The 9,607-nt window shown below is 48.2% G+C and overlaps 1 long non-coding RNA gene across 1 annotated transcript; it reads left to right on the top strand.

The window, feature by feature from the left end:
* The first annotated feature begins 1,261 nt into the window (after positions 1–1,261).
* On the top strand, positions 1,262–6,483 carry LOC121035142 (uncharacterized). The gene is made up of 3 exons (XR_005792768.1): positions 1,262–1,955; positions 2,680–2,903; positions 4,889–6,483. It is a non-coding gene; the product is annotated as an uncharacterized LOC121035142 (long non-coding RNA).
* The last annotated feature ends 3,124 nt before the right edge of the window (positions 6,484–9,607 follow it).

Raw genomic sequence — 9,607 nt, 5'->3', positions numbered from 1 at the left:
GGTGAATGAATGGATTGATGGATGCAGAGGTGAGCTCCCGTGAACTTGCTAAGCCTCAGCTCCAGGGGCCATTGTTTGCAAGGGCACTTCCTCGCGTGCTAAGACGGGAAGCTCCCTTAGCTCATTCACAAGGTCAAGTTTCTTGAAGTTGCTACTTAGCAACTTCAAGCCTTCTTGTAATTCTTATAAGCATTTCAAAGCCTTGATGTTTTGACTCCAATCAATTTAAATTTCTACCATTTCTAGGGCAGGTGGCATTGGAGGGTGGCGGACATTTGGGAGATGTGTTTTGGGGGGAATTTCATGTAGAAATACTATTAACGTGAATTTGAAAAGATGCTTCAGAAGGGTTCGATAACATGACCGAGAATTTTATTTTATTTTTTAAAAAAATTTTTAGGGTTTATTCATTTTTTAGAGACAGAGCATGAGTGAGGGAGGGGTAGAGAGAGAGGGAGACACAGAATCCGAAGCAGGCTCCAGGCTCTGAGCTGTCAGCAGAGAGCCTGACACGGGGCTTGAACCCACGAACTGTGAGATCATGACCTGAGCTAAAGTCAGATGCTCAGCCGACTGAGCCACCCAGGCGCCCCATGACTGAGAATTTTAAGTTCCTGCATTGGAGATGTCCAAAGGGTGCTCTTTTTTGTGCTTTCTTTGATGTGTCTACATACAGAATCCCGTCCCCTGTGTTTAGAGAGAGTTTTACTTCTTCCTGACCATGTCGGTTGCCCGTGACTCCTTTTTCTTGCCTAGCTGCTCTGGCTAGAATTTCCAGCAGCGCTGAAGGCAGCCAATCTGCTCTTTATCATGTTGAGGAAGTTCCCTTCTATTTCTGGTTTCCTGGGTGTGTTTTTTATCGTGAAAGGAGGTTGGGTTTTGCGAAAGAAGAGGTTTCTTTTCTGCACCGATTAAGATGATCATGTTTCCCCCCTCCATTCTATTAATGTGGGGTATTATGTTGATTGATTTTTTTCCCATGTTGAACAGCCTTGCATTCCCAGGATAAATCCCATTTAGTCATGGTGTGTAACCTTTTTCATATGCTGCTGAGTCTGGTTTGCTAGTATCTTGTTGAGGATTTTACAGTATCGTCATAAAGGATGTTGGTCTATAGTCTTTTTTTCTTGTGATGTCTTCGGCTTTGATATCAGGGTAATGCTGACCTTGTGGAATGACCTCATGTTCTTTTCTCTCTTTTTTTTTTTTTTTTTGAAGACTTTGAGGAATACTGGTGTTAATTCTTCTTTAAACATTTGGTAGAATTCACTGGGAAAGCCATCTGTTCCTGAATTTTTCTTTCTTGGGAGGTTTTTAATTACTGATTCAACCCCTTTAACGTTCTAGTGTCACAGGTGAGTGGGAGAGACGCTGGTCCTTGTCTCACCGAGTTGAGCAATGAATCTCACAGACACGAGAGTGAGCAAAGAGACAGAGTATACTGAGCCAAGTACAAAGCTCTCAAGGGTGAAAGGGGTCCCGACTGGGTTGCCGCCAAGGATTTTTGTCCCTGACTTTTTAATGGGACCTTATCAGGAACTGGATACTTAGTTTGTGAGATTCCATCCATGGCGCCGAACACAGGCAGGGCTGGAGTGTGTTTATCCCTTCCCCGCCCCAAACCCTCTGCTGCTGCCTCCCACCGTCAGCTGAAGTCAGCCTCCCCAAAGGTCCCTTATCTCTCCCTGCCTACTGTTAACCCTTTCCCTACTCATTCCTCCCCCTGGAATAGGATCCCCTCGCTGCCATTGGGGACCAAGGACAGTGACAGTTCTGGCTTCTTCAAGCTGAAGAGGGACGGCGTAAGGGTATGGCACTCAGAGTCTACCAAGGGTCGGTCGAGTGGTCCCCGGTTATGGGTCCACAGGAAGGCTGGTAGGCATGAGGCGGCACAGACATCGGCAGCCACAAAGAGAAAACCACCAATGACTGTGCTGACCAACAAGATGGCGCCCGTAAGATCCTGCCCCCAATTTCCAAACCACTCTTCCTTTTTTCTCATGTTCAACTGTTGGACATTTGCCGTGATTGTTGTTGAAACTGAACTAAAGAAGTAAATGTTTAACTTGGGCATTTATCTCAGGATCCAATAAAAAGTCATCTGTCAGGGGCGCCTGGGTGGCTCAGTCAGTTGAGCGTCTGACTCTTGGTTTCAGCTCAGGTCATGAGCTCACGGTTCGGGAATTTGAGCCCTGCATCAGTCTCTGTGCTGACAGCACGGAGCCTGCTTTGGATTCTCTCTCTCTCTCTCTCTCTCCCTTCCCATCCTCGCTCTCTCTCTCTCTCTCTCTCTCTCTAAAATAAAATAAAAAGCCATTTATCGGAAAGGCACCTCCATAGAACAGTTTGTATGGACTGAAACCCTGGACCTGTGGGTATTTCTTACCCTGATGAGTACTATGGGAAGCGTCGAAGGCCATGGGAGGTGAGTCTTCTGGGACAGTTTCCTTAAGTGTTTTTTTTAAAGATATCATTTACTCGTTCTACTTTACCAGGGGATCGAGGTCTCCAAGAGCAGTCCGAGCGATAATCTTTCCTCAGGGCCTTCGACATCTCTTGGCTAATGCCAGCTTTGAAAGAGGGCCCGCGATCACTTTGCAGATTTTTAGGTAAGCTGAACCTGGGCATTATTTTATAAAGCAGAGCTTTTATTACTTCTGTGCTTTTTCCGTTTTGCAGGGGAAGGCCTCTACCCAATTAGAAAAGCATCAGCCCGTACCAACAGATGCTGGAGCCCTTTTGACCTTGGCACCTGCATGCACTCTGATTGCCCGTCTTCTCCTGGATGGCTTCCAGTTCTCTGACTGCCTGGGAGGGCAAGGTCGTGGTTCAAAGGATTGTTTCTAAGACAGACGTCACAGGCCGAAACTACTTGTTGAACTGTCCTTGACAGATTTTTCCTGGTAAATATCTTTCGGGCCGTTCCTTAAGCTTCCTCTCTCCCCAAATGAAAGGCCTGACACAGTATCAATTTAGTCTTCATCTGGGCTAATGTATCTCTTCCCAACAAGGGACTGGGACTTTCAGGCATGATCGAGAATGAGTGAACATTATATTCTCCCGAACACAACAGAGGGGTTCTGAAAAGTATTTGGCTAGGACCTTCTCTGAGACACCCTTTACTGTCACCTTATGAGTGGTGAGGTGACCAGGATGGGAAAGGAGGACAGAATAGGTGGCCCCTGTGCCCAGGAGGAAGCTAATTTCAGTCCCCTCTAGCTCCACTCTAACCTGAGACTTCTGTGCCGTAACGATCTTCTGTGTGACGGGGGCAGAGAGATGGAACCCTGGGTGCCATCAGTCTTGACGGGTCCCTTGAGGAGGAGACAGACCTCTGGATGTTCATCCACGAGGGCAGTCCCTCTTCCAATGGTCCCCTTTACAGTGGCTTTACAGTCTCCCTTAAAATGCCCTGTTTGGCCACACTTAAAACAAGCACCAGGAGCCCCTCGGGTTGGCTGGCCTGCTTGTCCTTCTGTGGCTGCCACCGACAACACAGCCTTTCTGTGACCTCTCCTTTCCTTTGCACGGGTCTCCCCCTGATCTCTATTAAAGAAGACCCAGGGGGCACCTGGGGGGCTCAGTCGGTTAAGTGTCTGACTTCAGCTGGGCTCAGGTCATGACCTCGCGGGTCGTGAGTTCGAGCCCCACGTCGGACTCTGTGCGCACGGCTCAGAGCCTGGAGCCTGTTTGATTCTGTGTGTCCCTCTCTCTCTGCCTCTCCCCTTCTCTTGCTCTCTGTCTCTCTCTCTCAAAAATAAATAAATGTGAAGAAGAGGAAGAAGAAGACCCAATTAGCTGTCTTCAAAAAGGTGTCCAAAGAGTTGTCCAGGCTCATAGCCAATTTTTGTAACTTTCTCCTAATACCCAGAGCTGACTGAGTCATAAACTTATCTTTTAATATCCATTCCCCCTCTAGGGTGTCAGGGGAAAGTGAAGTATGTTGTATTAAACCTCTCTTAATCTCTCCAAAAAGGTGGAAGGAGGTTCCAAAGGGGCCCCATGAGCTAACTTCCAATAATTTCAGGGCTTAGCCCTAGTCCTCCTCAGGCCTTTCAGAATATATGCCTAGAAGTGTTTCTGTCTCCAAACTCCCAGGGGTCAGTCATAGTCCCATTTGGGGTCCAGGTGAGCAGCCTGCCTTCCCTTTGGGTAATCCGCTTCCCCCATTTGTCCTTCTCCAAAATCTGTCATCTGTTCATCCCCAAGGATTCAGCAGCCTGTAGGGTGGCTTATTTCTCTGTGGCTGTGGGGTCTGATTGAGTATTAACATTTCTCCAACAAAGTTCAAACATGTGGGGTAGGTTTGGGAACGCTTCTATACATTAAAAATTTTTTTAATGTTTATTTTTGAGAGAGACAGAGACAGAATGCGAGTGGGTTAGGAGCAGAGAGAGAGGGAGACACAGAAGCAGAAGCAGGCTCCAGGCTCTGAGCGGTCAGCACAGAGCCCGACGCGGGGCTCGAACCCACGAGCTGTGAGATCATGACCCGAGCCGAAACCAGACGCTCAACTGACTGAGCCACCCAGGCACCCCGGACCACTTCTGTATATTGATCAGGGTTGTCTGCAAATTTTCCCAAGTCCTTTTTCCTTTGTTGAAAATCTTGCAAGGAAAGTGGAACGTGGACCTTCGTGGGGCATTTCAGTCAATGTGCCTCCCTTTCAGGGGAAGGACTTCTCATCACTGCCAATCCGAGATAAGGAGGACACAAAGGTTTAACACGTGGTCCTTCCTGAGAAGAGGCCTGGGGGCGAGTCTGCAACCTTGAAAGGGCCTGGAGGTTGGTACCCAACTTACAGGTCTTACGTAAGTCTGTCTGGTCCCATAAAGCAAACAAGACTTACACGTAAGGAACTTCTGACCATTTCCCCTTTCTTCCACAGCATCGATCTGACCATGAGATAGTACTGTGCTGAGTACTTCCCTCAGGAGGCCAGGACTCTCCACCCCCCAGGCGATACTGAGGCCAAGCCTGGGAACAACCACCACCACAACAAACTTCATGCACTTCTCTTTGAGCATTTGTAGATCCAATCTTTCCCAATTTTTCCGAACACCTTCCAGAGGAGTTTCCCAGCTCGAGATCCCGACAGAAGGTCAAGAGCCTCCATACCTGGTGTATCAGAGGGGTGACCAGAAGGCGTCCCTACGTACCAGCTCTTGCCGCCTCCCAGCGGCGCATGGGAGAAGAAATCAGCTGCAAGAGAAAGGAAGCAGGGGTCGACAACTGGAAGAATTGTCGCCCCGAACAACTCCTCGTTCCCATATTTATTGGGAAAGGGAAAACACTCATCAAAAGACATCAAGATGTATTGCGTTGTTCAAAGAGCATTCTCAAGAGAAGAGCGGAACTTGCTTAAAGCGTGTAGCGGGGGTCATCTAGGGCTCAGCGAGCACAATCGAAGCATCTGCTCAGATCCGTGGCAGGTGATCGTGGTCTCGGAGGAAGTGGAGAAGTACAGACGAAAGCAGGCGGCTGTCCGCCCTGAGTGGGCCAGGCGTTCCCGGCTGCTCGGCTTCGTGACGTACATCAGCCGCCTCTCCAGAGAGACCTTTCAATATACGTTTTCTCAAGGCTCTATTATTTCCGGCCTAGCTCTGCATAATGCTTTTTCTCCAATCATCACGTTGTGGTGAGGGGCCGTCACCAGCTCTCCCCATTTTGGAGCAAGGTATCCCTTGATTCGCCTTTCCCAAAGCTAGAGAATGGCCTGACACCTTTGGCTGAAGAAGGATTGGGCCCTCGGGAGTAGCCACTCTCACCCACTGCTTCAGCCCCCACACAACCCTTCCCTTCCCCCTCTGGGTTCTTCTAGATCCCTTAAATCTTAGGAGTCCAGTGAGGTTGGCCATTCAAGGTTTGTTATTTATAAAGGTGATGGGTGCAGGCAAACAACTGGGGCGATTATGGGGGGGCGGGTGCTGCTGATAGAGGAGGTTTCCCCAGGCCGTGACCCCCAGGGCCAGTCTCCATCCTTTTATGGGTCTCAGGTGCCCATGGGAACCATAGGGCAGGTTCAGAGCACTGGATTGCCAGTCCTTACGTGCACCCCCCCCGGACAGAGAAAGTCCCTCGCGACCTCATTCTCCGGAGCCTCCTTGGTTGGGCCCTCATTACTTGATTGTACCAATCTGCTTGCACCCCCAACCCATGGAATCTAGTCCATAAGATGAATTATTTCCTCGCCTCACCCCAGGCATCCTTTCTTCCTGTATGCCTGATGTCCTATCAGCGGATGGGTCCCGATTGAAGGGTGTAATCCTTGAGACCTGGTAGCACTACACTTCCTGACTTTTTGTTGCTGAAACAAGAAAGCTTCAGTAACACAACCTATTAAGGTTCCCGCTGCTATTGTGCACAAAGAAGATCTGTGCTCCCACTCTTTTTTGTTTTTAATTTTTTTTTCAACGTTTATTTATTTTGGGGACAGAGAGAGACAGAGCATGAACGGGGGAGGGGCAGAGAGAGAGGGAGACACACAATCGGAAACAGGCTCCAGGCTCCGAGCCATCAGCCCAGAGCCTGACGCGGGGCTCGAACTCACGGACCGCGAGATCGTGACCTGGCTGAAGTCGGACGCTCAACCGACTACGCCACCCAGGCGCCCCTGTTTTTAATTTTTTTAAATATTTATTCATTTTTGAGAGAGAGAGAGAGAGACAGAGACAGAGACAGAGCACGAGCAGGGAAGGAGCAGAGAGAGAAGGAGACACAGAATCCAAAGCAGGCTCCAGGCTCTGAGCTGTCAGCACAGAGCCTGATGCGGGGCTCGAACTCACAAACTGCGAGATCATGAGCTGAGCTGAAGTCGGACGCCCAGCCGACTGAGCCACCCAGGCGCCCCTGTGCTCCCATTCTCAATGTTCTAAACCCAAGGGATACAAAGGGATGGCTCTACCATTGCCTGCTGATGCTCAAAGCCTAGAGTCCTGGCCACATTTAAGCCTGAGCTGCATCTGACAACAAAACATAGATCTCACCAAACAACAGAAAAGCGTGAAAACTCTCTCTCTTTGATCTAGACTATTGTGACAGACGCTTTTAAAGGGGAAGTTCTGGGAGATGCCCAGACAGCATTCCCTCCCTAAGTGTCAATATCAGTAGGACCACCTCCGAAACTGCTGCACCCATGAGATGCCCAGGTATTTGGAGAAAGTTATGGGGAATGAAGGAGTGATTGCAGATCCTGGAATGAGTCCTTAATTGCTGGAGCATATTGATCATCAGGGGTTTTAGAAGCCACTTAAGAAGGATAGGCAAAGGAAGAATAAAGGAAGAGGAGAGTGTGGTTAGGTCAACGTTCCAAGGGGGGACTGACCAAACCTTTATCCAGAAGCCTGTCACTTGAGACTTAAGACCTGTGGCCACACTATCCACTTTTAACTGGCCGACAGGTGCCTGGTTTTGAGAGTCATGGTCAGGTGATCCTCGGTTCAGAAAAGGGAAGGGAAGCTTCCGCTGTTACCCTCCAACGAGCTAATCCTGGGTTTCAGCACCGAGGTGTTACAGGTGGGTGGGAGAGACACTGGTCCTTGTCTCACCGAGTTGAGGAATGAATCTCGCAGACACTGGAGAGTGAGCAAAACGACAGAGTGTATTGAGCCAAGTACAAAGCTCTCAAGGGTGAGAGGGGTCCCGACTGGGTTGCCACCAAGGATTTTTGTCTCTGACTTTATATTGGGACCTTACCTGGAACTGGATAATTAGTTTGTGAGATTCCATCCATGGTGCCTAACACAGGCAGGGCTGGAATGCATTCATCCTCCCCCACCCCCCCCCCAAAAAAAACCCTCCCACCCTTATCTGCATTCAGCCTCCCTAAGGGTCCCTTATCTATCCCTGCCTTTGTTAACCCTTTCTCTACTCAATAGGTCTTTCAGACTTTCTATTTCTTCTTGAGTCAGTTTCAATCGTTTGTGGGGTTTTAGGAATTTGTTCACTGCAGCTGGGTTATCTAACATGTTGGCCTACAATTTCTTAGTACAGTTTCCTGATTTCTCCAAGGTCTTAGAACTCTCCTACACCTTTCCGATTTCTCTAAGGTCAGCATTAATGTCCACAGTTTGATTTCTGATTTTAGGGGGTTTGGGTCTTACCCCCTTTTTGCTGTCAGTCTAGCTAAATGTTTGCCAATTGTTAACCTGTCCAAAGAACCAAGTTTTGCCATGTTAATTGTGTCTCGTTTTTCATTTCCCCCCACTCTTATCTTTCTTATTTCCTTCCTTTGCTAACCTTGGGTTCCGTTTGCTTTTCTTTCTCTGGATTTTTAAAATGTACAGTGATTGGAGATTTTTTTTTTTTTTAACGATGGTGTCTATGGTTATCATCTTCCCTCTGAGCACTGAAAGCCAATAAATCAATAGCTGGCACAGATACCAAAGATAACAGTCTTTTCAAAATAGGATGCTGGAAAACCCGAAATAATGGGATCTAGACTCTTGGTCGCACACATGGAAAACAAGTCGGTTAACATTATAAGACCTCTAGAAGAAAATGTAAGACAAAATCTTTATAAATTCTCAGGACGCAAAAAGCACCAACCATTAAGGAGGCAACTGGCAAATTGGACTTCATCCAAATTTAAAACTTAGACTCTGCTGACGATACTTTTGAAAATAAAGCCACAAATTGCGAGAAAGTAATTATAGGCAAATAAAGCCCTGGCATCCGGGGTATGTGAAGGAGTCTTACAACTTAATAAAGACAGATAATCCAATTAAAGGAGACTACTGGCTTCCAGTTCCACATATAAGGAGCTTAGAAGCCACCCCTCCATCCTAACGAGTGGAAAGCCGAACCAGCTGAAAACTCAACTCTTCCGGGACCTGTAGAAGAGGACGTGAGCAGCATGCTGCCTCAAAGATTAGAAAGACTGCCCGGCAAAGGGAATAACAGCTCACGTGAGCAGAGCCCACGAATGGAAACGTCCATGGGACCCAGTGCTGAGTGAGACAACCCACACTGTAACTGAGGAATCGCTGGAGGCTTAGCGTGGACATCTCTGAGAGTTCCAAACTCCACAGGCGCTGATTCTTAGGAGAGGGCCCACCATTTTATGAGATTTACCTCCAGGAGCTTGACCAGGTGTCCACTGTAAATATCAGAGGGAAAAACCCCTTGTTCTTCCAGCGGGGAAAGGGGAAAGGGAGCCATTTTGAAATACACTAGAGCATTCTGTTCTCAACAGAGACCTGCCCTCAGGAAAAACTAGCTCACCAGAGCCGAATCTTGCCGGTATTACCAGAACCTAAATGACCTGGGGGAAGGAGAATTCCCAAATCCAGTGAGCTCCAGTTACCTGGGGGAAGGGAAGTGCCCTACTCCAGCCCTCTCTAGCCATCCTCTACTAAAGGGACAAAAAAAAAAAAAAAAAACAGTCCAGTGGCAGAAACTCACGAAAACACTGAGATCTAAGCCTCAGACCGTAGGAACACTTCCCCTCCCCTCCCCCCACACCTTGCTGTGACCTACTCAATAAAGTCCCATTTACAACCCCCTGCTTTTGAACACGGTAGGTACATCATGCCTCCCTGTCAAGAAAAAATTCAAGGCATACCAGAAGGTAAAACACTATTTGAAGAGACAGAGCAAGCATCAGAAC

Source organism: Herpailurus yagouaroundi, unplaced genomic scaffold (assembly GCF_014898765.1).
Source record: "Herpailurus yagouaroundi ecotype Mexico unplaced genomic scaffold, PumYag 160, whole genome shotgun sequence".
In the NCBI taxonomy this organism is placed as follows: domain Eukaryota; kingdom Metazoa; phylum Chordata; class Mammalia; order Carnivora; family Felidae; genus Herpailurus; species Herpailurus yagouaroundi.
This window is presented reverse-complemented; position numbering and strand designations above follow the sequence as displayed.